This window comes from Panthera uncia, assembly GCF_023721935.1.
Source record: "Panthera uncia isolate 11264 chromosome B3 unlocalized genomic scaffold, Puncia_PCG_1.0 HiC_scaffold_1, whole genome shotgun sequence".
In the NCBI taxonomy this organism is placed as follows: domain Eukaryota; kingdom Metazoa; phylum Chordata; class Mammalia; order Carnivora; family Felidae; genus Panthera; species Panthera uncia.
Genome location: NW_026057582.1, coordinates 113,595,139 through 113,614,310, shown reverse-complemented (window position 1 = coordinate 113,614,310; position 19,172 = coordinate 113,595,139). Strand labels below are relative to the sequence as shown.

The following is a 19,172-nucleotide window of genomic DNA, read 5'->3' as shown; positions in this document are numbered from 1 at the left end:
GTCCTTTAAAATTCATCCCCCCAGTCCTATTGATTTTTTTTTTTTTTTTTTAATTTAATGGACTGTCTTTGGGTATAGTTGTTTAGTTTCCCACAGGGCTATCATATGCCCCACTGTGGCAGCATACTTGGCTATAGAAAGTAGTGGTTAAGAGCTATACCACAAATTTCTGCTGGAGTGTGAGCAAGGTGCTTAAAACTCACTCTGCCTCAGTTTCATCACATGTAAAACGTGGGTAAAAATACTACCTACCATGAAGAGTTGTTATAAGGATTAAATAAGTTAATATATATGAAGTCCTTGGAACAGTGCTTGGCAGATAGTGCTGTTTAATCTTTGCTAGTATTAATATCTGTAAGTTACAGATAATAATACCTACCTTGTATGGTTATTATGAGAAATAAGTGTGTCAGGCGCCTGGGTGGCTCAGTCAGTTGAGCGTCCAACTTTGGCTCAGTCATGATCTCATGGTTCATGGGTTCGGGCCCCGTGTTGGGCTGTCTGCTGTCAGCACAGAGCCTGCTTCGGGTCTTCTGTCTCCTTCTCTCTCTTCCCCTCCCCTGCTTGTACCCTCTCTCTCCCTGTCTCAAAAATAAATAAACATTAAAAAAAATAAGTGTGTCAACTGCTTAATATTTTGCCAAGCAAATAAATATAACAAATTAATAGAAGGAAATCTCACTGTGAACAAAGATATCATGAAACACTTGTCAAATGCCTTGCTGAAATGTAAATCTCTTCCATGTATTGGTGATTTTCAAACTTTACCATATATAAGAATCACCTGGCGGAGGGGGGCAGGCACCTAGTGGCTCAGTCAGTTAAGTGTCTGATTTCAGCTGAGGTCATGATGTCATGGTTTGTGAGTTCGCTGTCAGCGCAGAGCCTGCTTCAGATCCTTGGTCTCCCTTTCTCTCTGCCACTACCCTGCTCGCATGGCTCCCCCTGCCCCTCTCTCTCAATAAATAAATAAATAAATAGACACTAAAACAAACAAAAAAAAAATCACCTGGGGATCTTGTTAAAACAGATTATGATTCAGCAGGTTTGTGGTGGGGCCTGAGAGTGTATTTCTGAACAAGCTCCTAGGTGAGGCCAGTGCTGCGGACTTCATTTTGAGCAGCACTGTAATATTCTGTTCCTTTCTTTTTCAGTCTAGTTGTATTCTTTCTTGAAAGACTTGTTTTTAGTAAATCATTTCTGATAATCACTACTCCCCTTTCTAAAAGGTCAAAGCGCACTTAAAAAACAAACAAACAAAAAAACCAGTTGGCTAAGCTAGGTGTGTATGCATGTAAAAGAAAGATAAATTGTACGGTCTACTGGGGATTGATGTCAGAGACTGGGAACTTTTGTAACCCTCAGTAGACATCCCCTCTTTGGAATTAGGACCATGTTTGCTCATTCTCAGGTTCTGATAACCTTGCTCATCCTTAAGGTTCTGCAGCAGATGTTCATCAGGCTCCCCTGGGATTCTCAGGATTGTTAGGTTTTGCAGGTCTGGAGACTTGAACTGATTTGGAATAATCAGGGGTTCTATTCTGAGCTTCAGTTCTTGCTTTCCACAAGGCTTGTTCTTCCCCTCTTCAAGTTGAAGATGATACTTGTTGATAGAGAAATGGAAGATCTCTCTTTCTGCCATCTTTCCGTGTTGCCATAATGGTGTGCATGAATGTCCTGGCAGATGCTCTCAAGAGCATTAACAATGCTGAAAAGAGAGGCAAACCAAACGCCAGGTTCTTATTAGGCCCTGCTCCAAAGTCATCATCCGATTTCTGACTGTGATGATGAAGCATGGTTACATTGGCGAATTTGAAATCATCAATGATCACAGAGCTGGGAAAATTGTTGTGAACCTCACAGGCAGGTTAAACAAGTGTGGAGTTAAACAAGCTCCAGGTTTGATGTACAAGTCAAAGATCTAGAAAAATGGCAGAATAATCTGCTCCCGCCCTGCCAGTTTGGTTGCATTGTACTGACAGCCTCAGCTGGCATCATGGACCATGAAGAAGCAAGACAAAAACACACAGGAGGGAAAATCCTGGGATTCTTTTTTTAGGGATGTAATACGTACGTGCAAAGAAAATGCCTCACTGAAAAAAAAAAGAGAGAGAGAGAGAAATGGAAGAAGAGGAGTTGATCTAGACGGTTCTCACAGAGCCCTTTTTGTTAGCCTTAGCTTTATTAACAGGCCTTTTGGGCAGTGACTTTCCTGGCACTTTTCCTTTAGGTCAGAACCACCATTCTATTATCTTTTTGACTGTGCCCTCTTCCACTTTCTTTATACATGTGTATGTGATTTGAACATCTATACTCAATGGAGAATGCTGTGCAACCATACTAGTTAATACTTAAAAAAAATTTTTTTATGTTTATTTTTGAGAGAGAGAGAGAGAGACAGAGACAAAGTGTGAGCGAGGGAGGGGCAGAGAGACAGGGAGACACCGAATCCAAAGCAAGCTCCAGGCTCTGAGCTGTCAGCACAGAGCCCGATGAGAGGCTTGAACTCTCAGACCACAAGATCATGACCTGAGCCAAAGTCAGACGCTCAACCAACCGATCCACCCAGGCGCCCCCAGAATGTCACTTTTGAGGGTTTCTGTAAAAAATACTAGCATCTGTATTCTCTTTAGAATTTTAGGTTTTTCATATTTTAATTTTGTGAAACCTACATTTTTAGAGGCGTATAACAAATGGATAAAAATGTGGGCTCTCCATCTGCACTGACAGCATGGAGCCTGTTTGGGATTTTCTCTCTCCCCCTCCCTGCCTCCCTCTCTCTCGAAATAAATACTAAAAAATAAACCTTTAAAGTTTTAGGGAAAAAATGTGGGCTCTCCAGAGTCAGAAAACCTGTGTTCTGACGCAGCCTCCACCACTTTTCTCATTTGGGGACCTTGGGCAAGTTAACAGTTGGAAATCTGAGTTTTCTAATCTTGCTACATGGATAAGAGTATCAACCTCCTTAGGGCCATTGAGAGGACTTGACAGTCCTTGTAAAACTATCTGGTAGTTAGAATTCAGTATCAATAAATATTAGTTGTTGTTAACAGCTAATTTTATTAAAGGTCTAATGTTATTTAAATCACTGTGGCAAGGTTTACATAATGCCTTCACAGCCAATTTTTTGATTATATGAGATGGACAGGTATTATCCCTTTTTGGATGAGGAAACTATGGCCTGAAGAGTGTTGACCGGGCTCAGGTACACATACTGTGGCAGAACTGGGTCTTTACTCCAGGATTACTGGTGCCACATCTAGGACTTGCTCTCTTAACTGCCTTCTTCTGACAGCACTTTAGTTGTTGGCTGTCACACTTTCAAAGATTACATGGTTACTTTCTCTTTTTCAACTAGTCTGTCTGCTTGGTTTGGATGCAGTCCAGTATAGTAGTTCCTCATCCTTTTAGGATGAAACTGTCAGCAAGAATTTTCTACCCCTTCTCCCCCTTTAAAATAAATACCTATTCGGCAAATGACAAGGTGCTTGAAGTTCCCTATCTCTAACATTCTTATTACCACACCAGTTTTGGAACCTGAGTCAAGAAAACAATCCATATTCTTCATCATTGAGCAGACTGAAGGGTACTCCAACAGCTGTATCATGTCCCTTACTCTTGTATCCTCATTCAGAAATTCTCCAGTGTGGTTTGTGGATTTCTACTGGAGACTATCATTTTGAGACATACTGCCATCGGTCTTCCCTTTGTAAGATTTGAATGAGATTTGCCCATTCATTGGTGTACTGCATTCACAAATCCATTAACTCCAATTTTCCCTGGTAGTGACCATGTCTTATTCATTTTATAAAATTCATAAACTTTAATTTATTTTGGATATCTCTATTATAGATGTCTTAAGATATTGGCAACTTAATTCTCGGGTATTTTCTTTTGTGACTTAATAGTTACCTCTTCCATTGCTTTTCTTCTCATAGCATTCCTGGTTTTTTGTCCAGTTTTATCCTGGAATTTTTCTCTTTTCCTCTATTTTCAGTTTTGAGTTCTCATAGATTGGCAAGTAAGTGTTCAGACAAACGTGTTCCTCCTACTCCCCGTGAACAGCATTCATTTAGCAGACTGAGAGCCCATAATCTTTTTTATACATTTACTCATTAAAATGGTGCCAAGTACTGTGCTTGGTGGGGAGTATGCAGTTGTGCATCTCCCCAAGCTTATAGTCTAATGGGAGCAGACAGATAATAATATAAGCTTTTATAATACTGTGTGCTTATTTATTTATGTATTTTAATGGATATTGTTTCTTTTTTTAATTTATTTTTTATTGTTTCAATTTAAATCCTTGTTAGTTAACATATAGTGTAATAACGATTTCACGAATAGAATTTAGTGATTCATCACTTATATATAACCCCGCAGTGCTCATCCCAACAAGTATCCTTCTTAATACCCATTGCCCATTTAGCCCATCCCCCCACCCAACACCCCTCCAGCAACCCTCAGTTTGTTCTCTGTATTTAAGAGTTGCTCATGATTTGAAGAAGTAGGATTTAGAACGGACACCTAAAGAGTGGTAAGTAGTAGACCAAGTGGGGGTGTAGGGGAAGAATGTTCCAGTATGATCTGGAAAGTCAACTCCAGTTTATTGATAGACATTCACATTCCTCCTTTTTTCCCCTAAAGTCTCAGCTTTCAATTGGAAAAAGATAAACATTGTTGGCTAAGACCTCTCTCACCCCCTGGGTCCTCCAAGTCCTTTAGATTCTTATTTTTTCCCTAGAAAGACTTTTCAGGTTTCTTCTGGTTGTTTGGTTTGCCACTTCATTAACCAACTGGAAGGGGTAGCAGTTGGCAAGCTGCTGGTTTTTTTCTCATAGTGACCAACTATTCCCCACCCTTGCCCCGAGACTCCATGTGGGAACCTGAATGATTTTGCTCTTGCTGGTGGTGAGGAGCCTTCTGTTTATTCTCCAGATTTCTGTTTTCTTCTTTTTTTCTCTTCTGTCTTACCATCTTCTGTTCCTCAACCTCTTGACATGTATTTTCTCTTCTGACAACTTAGAAATGTTTACTTCCTTGTTTTCTTGTTGAATCATTTCCTCCATTGTCTCTGGGAGCTCTTTATCCTCTGATAACTTTAATCTGGAGAGGTAGGTTTTTAAGCCTGGAGGAGAGATGCCAGCTTGTATTTACTAAACATGCTATTGACAGATGCCACCAGGAAGAAAGTGAGTGTGGCACAATCCCTGCAGGAGCTTGGAACATCCCCCTGTTTAGGGCTAGGAGCTAGGAGTTCCAAAAGCAGCTATAAATCCCCTCTTTGTCGAGCTCCCTAAACTCATTCCTTTTTGCCGTGATATGAAGACTATTAACAAACTTATCATTTGGTGGGATAGTTTAAAATACTTTTTAAAGCAGTGTGTTCAGATATTCCTGTTATATATTTTAGTTGAAAGCTATATAAAATTAACACATTTTATTTTTTTAGTAGATAATATAGTCACATGAAAGAGAACATGGTAAATATTTCCTTCTCTTGCCATGTGTCTCAGCTACCTAAGTTGTCCTCTGAGACCTAGGGGCCTCTGGCAGGCTGCCCTAAGGTGGGCCACTTTGGCATGAACATTATTTTGGGTTAAAAATAATCAAAACCGAGGAGATACAGGAAAAGCTCTCTTTCAGGTCTTCAGCTGCCTAAATTTACATTGGAAAGGAGAGCCTATACCTGGAAGAAAGCTATTAAAACTGGCTCCCCTTTACCTAAGAAACTTACCTGCATAATAAGGCAACCTTTGTTTTTCAAAATACAGCTTTTCACCTTCCTGTAATGGCTTTCCTCCCCCTTTGTATCCTCCAACCTACCCCTCTCTTTAGCTCACGTAAACTTCTTGTTGCCTCATTGTCTTTGGATTTCTTGTCTGTGTGGATTCCCCATATGTACACTATTAAATTTTATTTTCTCCTGTTAATCTGTCTCGTGTCAATTTGATTCTAAGTCCAACTAGAAGGACCGTGAAGGGGTGAGGAAAGTCTCCCCCAACTCCCCGACAGAGACAACCAATGTTACTGGTTTCTTATATATTCTTCCAGAATAATTTTGTGCCTAGGCAAACACGTGACATATATATTACCTGACAAGATGAATGATAACATGTCTTGTATTTCTCAAGGCCATGTGAAGTGGAAAGACTAGGATTTGAAGACTTACATTCAAACCTCAGCACCTTAGCTCTGTCCTTATTAGTTTAGTAACCTTGGGCAGCTTGCTTAAGCTCTGGGTGCTTTGATTTCTTTATGTTGTTAATAGTACTTAGTATATGTACAGTTCCTTCTTTGGTGCATGGTAATGCTTCACAGCTGGTTGCTACCTTTGTTATTTCTTGCTGGACCATATTCTTTGGCCTGTGTGAACTGGAAGGAGCAAGAAGTGAATGGATTGAATTGCTTTCTTTACTATAATATGTGATAAATGCTCTCTTACATATAGAAGGGAATCTGATGGGCACCTGGGTGGCTCAGTCACTTAAAGCGTTTGACTTTAGCTCAAGTCATGGTATCATGGTTTGTGGTTCAAGCCCCACGTCAGGCTCTGTGCTGATGGCTTGGAGCCTGGAACCTGCTTCAGATTCTCTCTCTCTCTCTGCCCCTTCTCCCACTCACACTCTGTCTCTCTCTCTCTCAAGAACAAATAAACATTAAAAAAATTTTTTTAGAAGGGAATCTGAGCCAGGGGAGACAGAAATAGCATTTTTGAAAGGAAGAGAACGTCTTTTGCTCCTCAGGTGTTAGAGCCTGACTATTCCTGATCTGGGGCCTTCACACACTTGGCTGATGGTGTGCTGATAAACCCTAGCCCTTCACTTCCGCTGGTTAGGAAGTTTTTAACACTGAAGAGCTTTTCACATTAAATAGCTAAATTAACCCTTCTGTATTGCCTGAAGCTTTGGACTCTTGTGGGAAGCTTAAAACTTGGTCAGCCCTACTTTGAGTTTCCTGCTCTTCAGTTCCAAGTGTGATGTTAATGCTTTAATAGCAGTTAGGTTTTTTTCTTCTTGGTTCTTACACAGTCAGTGCTTGATGTAATCTATGGAAGAGTCTGGAGTTTTAGTACCATTCCCATTTTATTTCATCAGAACGATTGTATAAGGCCTTTCTTCATGGTTATCTGGCCTTAGCATTTTTTAAAGGTAAACTATAATTATATTTTATTTGTTTATTTTTAAGTAATCTCTATGCCCAACGTGGAGCTCCCAACTCACAACCCAAGATCAAGAGTCACATGCTGTAACTACTGAACCAGCCAGCCAGGAGTCCCTGGGATTTGTAGGACTTTAAGTTTGACGTTCACTTGGTCTCTTAATGTGTAAAAGAAAGAGATTTTATGTCTTGCAGTACATGAATACCAGAATAAAAAGACCTGATAATGTGGGATATTTTTTAAAGTAAGACAGTTTTTGAATACCCACTGTGCAGTGTTCTGTGTTGGATGTTGTTTTAAGCAGCTGCTTGTGAGTTCCCAAACTACTGTTGTCCAGATTGCTGAGAGTAGTCCTATTAATGATTTCTTTCATAAACAAATACATTTACTGTATCCTCTGAAGGGACTTGATATTTAGTATATTGGTAGAGAAAACTTAATTGGGGAACCACTGGAAGGTAGAAATGTTTACCCATTTGAATATGTGGACTTAGGAATTGCATGTCATGTTTTATTTGTTAGGAAACAGAATCTCTTATAGTGAGGGCCTGCACAAAAAGCAGAAAAAAAATTGGAGACATTAAAATGCCCCATAGTTTCTCTGACTTTTTAAAAGAAAACATTAAAAAGAAAATGAAGGGGCGCCTGGGTGGCTCAGTCGGTTAAGCGTCCGACTTCAGCTCAGGTCACAATCTCGCGGTCCGTGAGTTCGAGCCCCGTGTCAGGCTCTGGGCTGGTGGCTCAGAGCCTGGAGCCTGCTTCCGATTCTGTGTCTTCCTCTCTCTCTGCCCCTCCCCCGTTCATTGCTCTGTCTCTCTCTGTCCCAAAAATAAATAAACGTTAAAAAAAAAAATTTAAAAAGAAAATGAAAATGAAAATAATTTTTTTTTGAAGTTTGGTCCATGGAAATAGAGCAGTTAAATAGGGATAGTGAAGAAAAAGTGAGTTAAAAAGAACTTCAGCTACCTCCATTATGACCTCAAACTTTCTAATTGATTAAGTTCTTTCCAGCTTATCTCTTAACTCAGGCAAGAGACCCTGCGGGCAAAGCATGCTGTGACGGAACCGAAACTATCCCCTCAAGCGACAAGAACTGCCCTGAGCCTGCAAGACCCCGTGTGATTGACTCCAAGACAAGGATCCAGTGAACCTTCACTGCCCACGTGCATGTACCCACCCACCACTGTCCCACATTTTCCTTATATAAGCCTGGAAGTATTTTCGGCACTTTGGAGACAGTCTGAGCCGCTAGTCCGCCGTCTTCCCGGTGTTGGCCTCACTGAAATAAACTCCTTTCTTGTTCCACCACCGCTCATCTCTGTGCCTCTGGATTTTGTCAGCAGCCAGTGGCCGAACCTGGTCTGTTTGAACCCCCAGAGCCAGGTGCTCTTGCATCCCTGCCCAGCCCCCTACATGAGTAGAAACAATTAGACTTGAGCACACTATACTTTAAAAAAAAAAATAACACGAAGTAGGTCTGATTGCAAGCACTACCTCCACTGCTTTCCTTTGTGTATTTTTCGGCAGCTTTAAGAACAACCCAGGAATTGACCCAGCTGGAGGTAGACTAGAAATGCATATGATAAACCACTGAAATGTTAAGTTTTTTACTTGTTTAATCAATCTATGTATATTCATTTTTTATGAAAAAATGTTTTTTTCTTTTTTAAAAATAAAAACACTCCTGTCAGAATGACTAAAATAAAAAACACAAGATGGGGCACCTGGGTGGCTTAGTTGGTTAAGCGTCCGACTCTTGATTTTGGCTCAGGTCCTGATCCCAGGGTGGTAGGATTGAGCTCTGCCTCTTGTTCTGGACTGGGCATGGAGCCTGCTTAAGATTCATTCTCTCTCTCTCTCTCTCTCTCTCTCTCTCTCTGTCTGTCTCTCTCTCTTTCTCTCTCTCTCTCTCTCTCTCTCTATATATATATATATATATATATGTATATCCCTCCCTCTCCCCTCCCCACCCCAAACACACACACACACACACACACACACGCAAGAAACAAGTTTTGGCAAGGATGTGGAGAAATAGCAACCCTCGTGCACTGTTGGTGGGGATGCAAACGGTGCAACCACTATGGAAAACACCATGGATGGTCCTCAAAAAATTAAAAATAGAAATATCCTGTGATCCAGTAATCGCACTACTGGGTATTTACCCAGAGAATACCAAAACACAAATTCAAAGGGATACGCGAAACCCTATGTTTACTGCAGCATTATTGACAATAGCAAATTATGGAAGCAACCCAAGTGTCCATCGATTGATGAATGGATAAAGAAGATGTGGTGTGTGTGTGGGTATATGGATGTATGTGTATGTGTATATATATACATGTATATATATACCCACAAACTGGAATATTCAGTCATAAAAAAAAAAAAAAGTGAAATCTTGGCATTTGCAAGAGAGTATAATGCTAAGTGAAGTAAGTCAGAGAAAGACAAATACCATATGATTTCATTCATATTTGGAATTTGAGGAACAAAACAAAGGAACAAAGAGGAAAAAAAGACAAACCAAAAAACGTTCTCAACTATAGAGAACAAACAGATGGTTATCAGAGGGGAGCTGGGGGAATGAGTGAAATAGGTGAAGATGATTAAGAGCAGCCTTGATGATGGGGCACCTGGGTGGCTCAGTCAGTTAAGCGTCCAACTTTTGGTTTCAGCTCAGGTCATGATCTCACAATTTGGGATTATTGCAGAGCCTGCTTGGGATTCGCTGTCTCCCTCTCTCTCTGCCCCTCCTCTGCTCATGCTCGCTCTGTCTCAAAAATAAATAAATATTTTTTTTAAAAGTACATTTGATGAACACTGAGTAATATTATGGAATCGTTGAGTCACTATTATCATACACCTGAAACGAATATAACACTGTTAACTACACTGGAATTAAAATTTTTAAAAAAGGAAAAAATAAATGAAATATTGCCTTTAAAACAAGAACCATTTATAGTTAGAAATCGCTACACAGATTTGGTTTTAATTTCCAACTTTTTTTTTTTTTTTTTTGGTGAGAAATTTGGAGGGCTGCCAATGGAGTTTTGGAATTTTTTTTCATTTTTAGAAAATTTTTAGTGGTAGCAGTAGTTATAGTATAATTTAAGTATACTGATAGTAACTTAAGTAAGCAAATAGAACTAATTTGGATTTAATTTGAAATTCATGTAAATTTTTTCAGGTTTTTTTTTTTAAGAAGTAAAAAATGTGGAAAAACGGGTAAATGGTTTTGATTCAGCGTTTTACAGATTAATGCCATGTTTGGGGTGTTTTAGTGTCTTTAACAAAAATGTGACAGGTTTTGGTTACATGGTGGCCCATTATATTGACATTTCATAATTTATTCATTTTCTTATTTTTGGTTTAGGTTGTTTCTAACATTTTGTCATTAGAAAGAAAGCAAGAGTGAATATTCAAATAGCCAGTATTCATTGCAACATTGTTTCTAATGGCAAAATATTTGAAACAACAAGAGTGTTTATGTTTATATAGGTTTGTCTGCTTTGTACCTTCATGCTGATGTTTCTGTACACTCGATTCCTAGAACTGGTGGTGTGGGTTATAGGGTTTGCATTTTTAAATTTAATTTTAAATTTTAGTGCCAAATTGATACAAAGAAGTGGCATGAATTATATATAGTTGCCACATTGTATGAAAGCACCTCTTTCCCATATTATTACCAATACTGTATGTTTTCAGTCTTTTTAATTTTGTTAATTGGTAGGCAGAAATGGCATCTTTAAAAAAATTTTAAATATATATATATATAGGGGCGCCTGGGTGGCGCAGTCGGTTAAGCGTCCGACTTCAGCCAGGTCACGATCTCGCGGTCCGTGAGTTCGAGCCCCGCATCAGGCTCTGGGCTGATGGCTCGGAGCCTGGAGCCTGTTTCCGATTCTGTGTCTCCCTCTCTCTCTGCCCCTCCCCCGTTCATGCTCTGTCTCTCTCTGTCCCAAAAATAAATAAAAAAAAAACGTTGAAAAAAAAAATTAAAAAAAAAAATATATATATATATTTTTTTAAAGTTTATTTTGAGAGAGTGCCAGTGACCGTGGGGGAGGGGCAGAGAGAGGGAGAGAGAGAATCCCAAGGAGGCTCTGCATAGTCAGCACAGAGCCTGATGCAGGGCTCAAACCCACAAACTGTGACATCATGACCTGAGCTGAAATTAGATGCTTAACCAATTGAGCCACCCAGCTGTCCCCAAAATTTATCTTTTTAAATCTATACATTTTATTTAGCTTTTGACTTGGTTATGCATGGACATGGTTTAAAATTTTAAAGGCATGAAAGTTTATAGTTTCCTAGCCTATTTCCCAACCCCAATTCAGTTCCTCTCTCCAGAGGTGATCAATATTATCAGTGTTTTGTGTATCCTTCTATAAGTATTTTATGCATATATATGAACAAATTCATATAATTTGCTTTTTTTTATTGCATACCTCTTTATCATACATATACAACAGAGTGGATACAAAAGTCCTGTATATACATAGGATTATTTCTGGATTTTATTCTGTTCTTTAAAATTCCTCTTCTTATGCACCATGTTTCTTTTTGTCTTGGTTGCATTATATGACCTTTAGTACAATATTGCATAGTAGTAGTAATAAAAGGGCTCCTGGCCTTTCAGTCTTTAATAGAAAAAAATAATTCTAATGTTTCATTATCTAATGTTATGATTGCTGAAGTTTCTGTCAGATAACCCTTACCAAATTAAGAGACTTCCCTCTATTTCTAGTTTGCTAAAATTAAAAAAGAAAATCATAATGGGTGTTGAATTTTATCCCATGCATTTTCGACATCTGTTGAGAAGGTTATATACTTTTTCTCCCTTAGTATGTGTTAATATAAAAATTACTTTGATAGATCTCTTGATATTAAACTGCCTTTACATTCCTGGGATAAGCCCTCTTTGGTTATGAGGTGTACTTCCTCTATTATATTGCACTTTAAAGTCTTTTTTTTTTTTTTTATGTTATTTTTGAAAGAGAGAGACAGAGCGTGAGCAGGGGAGGGGCAGAGAGAGGGAGACACAGAATCTGAAGCAGGTTTCAGGCTCTGAGCTGTCAGCACAGAGCCCAACAGGGGCTTGAACTCCCATACCGAGAGATCATGACTTGAATGGAAGTCGGATGCTTCCCACTGAGCCACGCAGGCACCACTATTATACTGCACTGTATATAACATGGGAGCCATTTGTACCATGAAGGTTTAATAGAACATTATGTAAAAGTTATCAGAGTCTGTTGGTATTTTTTTTAATAGGGGATATTTGACAACTCTTGTTTTTTAATTTACATTTCTTTGATACTCAGTGGTCACTAGTATTTTTAAAGATAAACCTTAAAATTTCCTTGGTTCTTCCTCCTGTTTCTACTTCCTAAATGTTAATAATGTTCTTCAGAGTTCTGTTGCTCATTCATACATATTTATTAGGAGATGTTATTAGAGATATTTGGGCCAGGGGTAGCGCTAGGAACTAGTGAATAAAATAGACCTCATCCCTGCCTTCACAGAACTTCCCTCCTTGCTGCTAAATTTTCCTTTTCCAGTCTGGCTCCCCTAGTGCTAACAATCAGTTTTGGGGCCACAGGAGGACCAAAGTTAACATCTCATCCCTTTACTTAAAGATCTCTATTGACTCCTTCATGTCTATAGGATCCTGTCTGGAATCTGAAGCACAGCATAAAAAGGCCTTCCATTGTGGCTTAACGTCCAAGTCAGCTCATTCACACCATTCTCTGTCAATACAAACTGGACACACCAGCTACTGTGTCCCCAATAATTCCTGTTCTTTCTTGACTCTGCCTCTACACATTTTGTTTTCTCCAAACTAGAATCCTTCTGTCTGCCTGGCAGATTTCTACTCATCTTTCAAGGCACTCCTCTAAAAAGACTTTTTAAAAAATTCTCCTAGAGATAGTGTGAATTCCATAGCATTCTGTTCATAAATATGTCCTAAGACTTATAAAATTATGATGATGACTATTTACTTATACATCTGCCTCCATATTTAAATGACTGTGAACTGCTCAGAGTAGGGTCTTTCTCTCTCTACATTGTGTCTACTGAACAGCTACTATACTGCTTAGCACAGAGTAGGCCCTCAGCAAATACTTGTAAATGTTTGCCTGACTACGTGACTGGCTGCCTGAAAGAGGTCTACTGTTTGGTTGCCTTGAAGGGAATACTACTGCTGTTAGTTATGGCAGGTTGCCCGAGAGGCCAGGATTAGAACAATATACACTTGAATACTCCCTCTTTCTTCTTCCTTCACCCTAAGAATTGTGTGTAGGTGGGGGGGAGGGGTTGTGGGACATATATTTAGAAAATTGTATATTTATTGGTATTTTTCTGTTGACTTTAATTTTTTAATTATTAAAAATATAAAAACAATTGTATAGGGTGATGGGATCATGGGTAACCTTTTCTTTTTTGCATTTTCCTTTGTTTCCAAACATGGTAAAATCAGAAATTTTTCTTGAGGCTTTTTCCTTCCCAGATGCAGTAAAGTCCTATTTAGGAAAGCATTGGCCCATGTAGTACCTGGGTGGCTCAGTTGGTTAGCTGTCCCACTCTTGATTTTGGCTCAGGTCATGATCTCACAGTTCCTGGGATTGAGCCCCATGTCTGGTTCTGCGCTGGCAGTGTGGAGTCTGCTTAGGATTCTCTCTCCTCTCCCTGCTGCTCATGCGCGCTCTCTCTCTCTCTCTCTCTCAAAATAAAGTGTTAAAAAAAAAAGCAATGTTCAGAATACACTTACCTTGATGAGCACTGAGTAATATATAGAATTGTATACCTGAAACTAACAGCACTGTATGTTAACTATACTGGAGTTAAAATTACAAAAAACAACAACAACAAAATTAGCTCTTTTTTTTTTTAAATTTTTTTTTTCAACGTTTTTATTTATTTTTGGGACAGAGAGAGACAGAGCATGAACGGGGGAGGGGCAGAGAGAGAGGGAGACACAGAATCGGAAACAGGCTCCAGGCTCCGAGCCGTCAGCCCAGAGCCTGACGCGGGGCTCGAACTCACGGACCGCGAGATCGTGACCTGGCTGAAGTCGGACGCTTAACCGACTGCGCCACCCAGGCGCCCCCAAAATTAGCTCTTTTAAAATTACATTTTAGGGAAAGGCAAATTTTCCTAAGAAAGTGAAGATATTTGAGATAAACAAGTAAATGTTAATTCAAAGGAACTAGGTTTATTTCCATATTTGGCACAATAACAAAGGGCTAATGGAAAGATTATAGTTTTCAGTTCAGAAATTGAACAGATATCACCTTGCTGCATTGTAGCAAGCTAGTGTGTTGGCTCAGAATCTGTTTCCTAGCAGATATGAATTGAAGGGATTAATAGACATAACAAAACAATTCACAAGGAAGAAGAGACAGGGAAACAAGCGTAAGAGAAGTTTACTAAGATAGTTTACTAATGCACTGATGAGGAAATAGCATATTAGATGAAATACAGAGGTAACCTCAAAAACCTGTTACAGAGGTAACAGACACAGAGGCTTATATTGATCACTTTCCTTATTTAGATACTCAGTGCAGAGTGACTGCATTTTTTGCGTGGTGTTTTCCCTTCACAAACTTGTGCCTTTATTATAATGAGAAATAGTCCATACTCAGTTTAATGCTCGGGATGGCAGTGTAGTCTGAAAGTAGGGACAAAAGGATTTAGAGATGGGAGCGGGGTTATAAATACTCCCCAACCCAGCTTCTGTATTGTGCAGAAGGATTTGCTCTTTTAGAGACTTTTGTCATGTGGTAGAACACATACTGGAAGTTTCTAATTTAAATTTATGCTTTTGGATAAAATGGATTAGAGAGAGTGGACTGCTACAGGTTGAAGAGAAACCAGTCACTTGATTCTGAGAAACTGTAATTCAATTGAAAGAAGTTTTAGTGTAGAATGACTGGAGTAAAGAAAAAGAATGGACATACATTCCAAGACTACCTACTGCGTGCCAGATGCTCTGGTGCTTTTCTATCAGTTGTCTCATTCGTGCCTTATCTATACAGATGAGGACCTGAGGCTCAGAGAGGTTAAATGACGCCCAAATATCACATAGCAGTGAGTGAGAGGATGGGTTCTTTCTGACTCACACACCCACTAGACTTGTTCTCTGATGGTTAGGTGGTTGACATCCCAAGAGGCAGAAATTTTCTATTTCTTTCAAAAGCAGGTTTCTTTTTTTAAAAAACATTTTTTTTTAACATTTATTTATTTTTGAGACAGAGAGAGACAGAGCATGAACAGGGGAGGGGCAGAGAGAGAGGGAGACACAGAATCGGAAGCAGGCTCCAGGCTCTGAGCCATCGGCCCAGAGCCCGACGTGGGGCTCGAACTCACGGACCATGAGATCGTGACCTGAGCTGAAGTCGGACGCTTAACCGACTGAGCCACCCAGGCGCCCCTCAAAAGCAGGCTTCTTATAGATCTCGCTCTTTTTCACTCTCTCCTACATTGTGTTGGAACACAGGATTTAAGATACTGTGGAACTGAGTATGCCAGCATGTTTTCCATGATCTTTTGGGTGGCTAGCCTTTTGCCTAGAGCTGATCTCGAAATTGTAGCTGCTCCTGGGGAGTTTGATGTAACCCGAAGACTGTTGGTTTTGTTCTAATAACATTTAACACCAGTGGGTAGAATCCGGGGTGTAATCCACTTGACAGATTTCTCAGCCATATTCTAGCAGGCTCCCCAGTGTCTTTATCTTCATGGCCATAGTCAAGAAACTTGTTATCTACTTAAATGTGATTGTGGGAAAAGTATGTAATTATAATAAGCTTTTTGACTATGCTGTAACAAATCTTACTGGTACCTGAAAAGTGGGTTGAGGAGGGTTGCAAGTGGTTATGTTAATTTTTCTATACACCAGTTCAGACCTTTTTCCCAAAGGAAGACCAAAGCTGTTTGAACTGTGACCGTGACTTAGCTGACAGGTATTAACAAGTTATGGTTAACTCATAAGCCTAGATAGATTCAAACCGTTGACCTTGAGTTGAAGTATTTTATAAGCTGTGACTCATCTTTTGGCTCATCCTTTTGTTCACCAGGAAATAACACTGAATATTAATTTCAGGAATTTCAGTTATCCCTTATGAAGAGTGTGTTGCTCATTAAAATTGCTGGGACTTGTTTTTCTGGTACCAACAGGACCACAAATTGGTCTATACTTAGTGGTTGTACTGAATTCCTATGTAAACGGGAAGGTACCTGATTAACTGTCTAGAGAAAGCCTGTTGAAGGTGGGGGGGCCATCCTTTCTGACTTCTTTAATAAGAGGTTCATCTCTTCCACAAGAGAGAGAGGGATGTAGGATGGTGAATCTGAGGCTGAACCTAACAGATGGTGTGTGTGTGTGTATGTGTATTTGTATCTGTAAATATCACATCAGTGTTTACAGTACACTGGACTCTCTTCATGCAAGGCCTAGTCAGGCCAGATCAGGAGGAATTGTTCCCGTGCTTAAAGCCAAGAATAACATCCTGACCAGCAGGGGACAGAGGTCAGCTCAAGGCAACTGCTCTAGGGAGCTACAGGACATTAAGAACTTTGAAGGAACTGAATTTAGTATAAGTAGGAAGCCAATATGTATTATGTACGTACTTTGAAAGAAGTGTGTGAAACCTCTGTGTGTGTGTCTCTCTTTTTTTTCCTATGGGTCTTTTATTAAGGCATAGCTTATTTGTGAAAAATGAAAAATCATCTTAATGGGATGTGTTATGACTTCACCTCCTAGCTATTTTAACTATATTTCCCCCTCCTACCTGCATATTGATTTGTCTCTTTATTGTTTTTATTAGAAAAAGGGGGAAAGTATGTTCTACTGTTACTCTGTGTTTTATTCTACAGGCAGCTTCAGACAAGGCTGGATTGAAGGATGATATGTTAATTAAAAAACAAATACCCTTTACAAAATCTCCTGGGGACCTTCAAGGCTAGCTGAAGTTTTGTTTCTGCTATCTTTCTGTGCCCACTTCTCTTCTTGTCCCTTCCATCTTGTCTCATTCTAATGCTGGCCACTCACCCCACGGAGGCAGCTCAGACTGTTTGCTGGTGGAGCATTCTAAGTTTGTCCTGTTGTCTTCTCTGGGACTCATTGCTCTGGTCCGACTTAAACTGGTTCTGGGCCAAAGTGATCATCTGAAAGCTTTTCTTCTTGGCCTTTATTTCTTGGCTCTTTTAATGCACTTTGCCTGATTAGTTTTGCTGTTTCTCTCCTTTTCCAGTGGTGTAAGTTATATTGCTTCGGTTGGAAGGTTCTAAAGCTCAGGTGCAGCCTGAGGCCTCTTAGATTTTACTTTGGTTTTGTAAAGTGCCTTTTTCCTTTCCTAGAAATTGGGGGATGAATCAGGCGCTCTTTTGTGAGGTATTGCTGACCTTCCTGGGACTCTAGTTTGCTAGTTGTTTAAACACATATGTAGCAACTTGAATTGTATTTGCAAAAGTAGGACTTTGTTGCCAAGATTCTGAAGTAGGTCAATTGCTTGTTACCCTTTCCCCTCTTGTTTTTAAATTGAAAAATTAAAGAGAGAATTACCTTGTCCATGGCCACATAGCAGGCTGGTCTTACACCTTTTAAAGCAAACCTTATTTTTCCATTCCTTGTATTTCTTAGCACAGATATTAACAAATAGTTAATGAATCCATAATAGTTTAATAAATACATCTTAACTGTGGGTTGATTGATCAATTAAGTTTCAGAATTCTTATCAAGTTGGTCACATTTTGGACCAACAGGTGAGAAGAGTGTCTGGGTGGAAGGGACCAGATAGCCTTGCAGAAAGTGTTTAGCAGTTGAGAATATGCATGCAAAAAAATCCTGATGTAGAGGCGCCTGGCTGGCTCAGTCACTGGAGACTCTTGATCTTGGGATTGTGAGTTCAAGCCCCAATATGTGTGTAGAGATTGCTTTATTTTTTTTTTTTAATGTTTATTTGAGAGAGAGAGAGAGAGAGAGAAAGAGACAGAGAGAAAGAGAGAGAGAGAGCACACACGGAAGAGGGGCAGAAAGAGAGGGAGACACAGAATCCAAAGCAGGCTCCAGGCTCTGAGCTGTCAGCACAGAGCCCTATGCGGGGCTTGAAGTCATGAACCATGAGATAGATTATGACCTGAGCCCAAGTGCGACACTTAACCTACTGAGCCACCCAGGCACCGCGAGATTGCTTCTAAAAATAAAAAATCTTAAAAAAAAAAATCCTGTTATAAAACCTGTTCAAAAACTGAAGAAACAGGAGAGTAGTTTGGCTAGAGCAGAAACTGGTTAAATGTAAGGAGAAATAGGGTGAGAAAGGATAGAAGGACATGGGTTAATCAAGAGATAGGAAGAATTCTACAAACAGGCATCTTGCCAGCTTGGGATCAGAGAGTGAAGATGAAAATTTCCTACTCCTCCCCCAGTATGAGACTCTCCACCCCTCCCCTGGCAACCACTATCCAGAGGGTCTGTGAATGCCTTTGGGCACTAGTGTCTGATTTGGGGGCTGCCCTGTGAAGCATGAAGAGGTCCTGTGGGATCAGTCAGCGGCAAAGAACAGTTGGCCTTTTGATTTGTTAAATTCTTCATAATAGTTTTGCTGCTCTCAAATAGTATTACTAATTCCAAAGCCAAAACCATTTTCTGATGGTTTTGCTGTGTCCAGTTGGCTCGTGGGACCAAAACAGCAGCTGAGACTGCCGTACCATGATGCACTTATGCAATAACCCTTCAAGGGGCCTGTCCACCTTTTTTTATTTTTAATCTTAAAACAACAACAACAACAAAAACAAACTTCTGGGTTGTTTTTTGTTTTTTGGTTTTTGGGTTTTTTTTTGCTTTCGGGCCAGTAATTTGCATCCCATTTGGGTGCCTTGGTCTCCCCTCTGTCCCTCTCACTTTTTCTTCACGCATCCCTATGCTAAGCCCTGCTCTCTGAACCTGACTCTCGCTTCTGGCCTCATTGAGTAGTATGAATTTTAACCATTTCTGCTTTTAGACCTGTTT

General features: G+C 39.8%; 1 protein-coding gene and 1 pseudogene across 1 annotated transcript in view; both read left to right on the top strand.

Moving 5' to 3' along the window:
• PTPN9 (protein tyrosine phosphatase non-receptor type 9) overlaps positions 1-19,172 on the top strand; it is an 81,917-nt gene that overhangs the window by 17,541 nt on the left and 45,204 nt on the right. The gene's annotated exons all lie outside the window — the stretch shown is intronic.
• LOC125910172 (40S ribosomal protein S15a-like) lies at positions 25-7,108 on the top strand (annotated as a pseudogene).